This window comes from Vigna radiata, chromosome 7 (genome assembly GCF_000741045.1).
Source record: "Vigna radiata var. radiata cultivar VC1973A chromosome 7, Vradiata_ver6, whole genome shotgun sequence".
NCBI classification, from domain to species: domain Eukaryota; kingdom Viridiplantae; phylum Streptophyta; class Magnoliopsida; order Fabales; family Fabaceae; genus Vigna; species Vigna radiata.
In genome coordinates this window covers 17928377-17930662 of record NC_028357.1, presented here as the reverse complement: position 1 = coordinate 17930662, position 2286 = coordinate 17928377, and positions in this window count along the sequence as shown.

The window sequence follows — 2286 nt, the reverse complement described above, 5'->3', positions numbered from 1 at the left end:
AAAAGAGATAAGATCATCTTAACTGTCAATCAAGACTATTCCAAACCTAACCTAACTCACCCTTTACTTCAACATCACTCTATATGTCACACAAAACTCCATACTTCTCACAACATTGTTCTAAACTTATTACCCCACTTTCCTTAGCTCTAGTTAGCCACTTTTATTTTCTTTCAATTTCCTCTATGCATGATTTTTCTATCAAACTAAATCACTAATAACTTTGTCTCTACTACTTTTTCTACTCTAGTAACTACACATTACTCCTTCAAGTACAACCCTCTCACACTCAAGCTCACTCTTCACACACTCTGATCTACGTAGAGCACAATCGTGCCACTCCCTAGGCACCATGAAGGTGTAAGGCTCCTCACAATTCTGACGAAAGTCGTAGGAAACAAGGTTGTCAACAATAAAACATATACGCAGATATATATTCTCTTCAAAAGACAAAAAAACAGAACATCCTAAATAATTATTCATACCTGAAAACCTTATACGCCTATGATATCCTAGCTACTCTCCTTACTAGTAACCATCTTCTTCTATATTGAAACAAAAAACACATAAAAGGAAACATACCTTTAAAGCCCTCTCAATCTTCACTACACAATGCACCCAAGGGTTTCATAATCCAAACCACACATCATTTCGTGCCAAAAAAAAAAAATAAATTAAATTAGGGTTATTCGATTTCACAAATTAGCATATTTAACAATTAACAAAAATTACTTACCAATTCTAGAACTCCAGAATAACGAACACTGACAGATCGCCAAAACAACCACATTACGACTGCGAGGGTTCCACTACCACAAAATGAAGGTTCCAGTAGGAGCAGAACTAGGGTTCGAATGACGGAAAACAACACTAGGGTTCAAATGACGATTGTCCACCGGCTTAACACAAATACAGTTCCACTAACACAGAATGGCTACATGATGGAGAAGCCAAGGGAGAAGAAGGCTCGATGACGGAGATTGACGAGTTGACGAGAATGAGTGCGAATCACAGAGGGAGAAACATGGATGTAGAGAGGGAGAATGACGGTGATGGATGGTTGCAGTCAGAAACTAGGGCTCGACAGAGGGGGGAAACTGGGCTCGAGAATGGGGGCTGGCTCGAAGGAGAATAGTGCCAGAACATTTCCACAATCAGATTCTATATTACTTTTTTTTTTTAATTAACTATTATCATATCCGTATTTAAAATAAGCGGATAAATAAGTGTTCCAGTTACATACGGTCTTATATACGGATATATCCTTGGCAAACTTCCCGCCTAAACGCGCCAATATTACATACCGATCTTACAGAGGGATAATCCGTATATAATCCTTTACCCCCTTTACATACGGAAATTCCGTATATAAGGCCATCCGTATAAAACATCCGTATATAACCTTCCAATTATATACGGATCAAAATCCATATATAAAATTCCGTATATAATTAGCATTTTTCTTGTAGTGATTCCATCTAGGATCGTTACTGTGACCATACTAAGCAGGGAAGAATTTATCCAAGAACATATGCTTAAGATCTTCCCAAGAAGTGATGGATCCTAGAGGAAGACCATAAAGCCAATCCCTTGCTGCTCCTTGTAGTGAATGCGGAAATGCCCTTAAAAACATGTGATCATCATGGACATGAGGAGGTTTTATTGAAGAGCAAACGGTGTAGAACTCCTCCAAATGTATGTGAGGGCATTCACCTGTAAAACCATGAAACTTAGGCAGCAAATGTGTTAGCCCAGAGGTGAGAACGAAATGAGCATCATCCTCATGAAGTGAAACTGGCTCCGAAAGAGCACTCTCATGAGTGAGAGGATGAGTCATATTGTTCTCAGCACAGAAATCAACAGAGTATACATCACAATCATCAGAGGAACATCCAGAAGGAGAATCATAATCATAGGCACTAACAGAATAAGCATTATTCACAGAATCAAAACAGGTAGACATGTAGAAAAAGGGGGGGGGGGAAGAAGAATGGAATGAAAATATGCAACTAAAGCTATTTAAATGCAACACACATGATAACACACATACAAGAACGAACACACAGAATAGAACATCACACTCACAACACAAGACAGAACAAAACACAGATTAACACAACAAAGAACCTAAAACCGAACCGTTGGTCCTCAGCAACGGTGCCAAAATTTGATGGGTGTCGCGACCCATACAAATTTGATTGCAAATTAGGAATGCAGTATAGCTAGGAAGTGACTCCTAGCTCGTCTCTGAAGGACCAAACTTTGGTTCAAGAATTAGGTCAGACA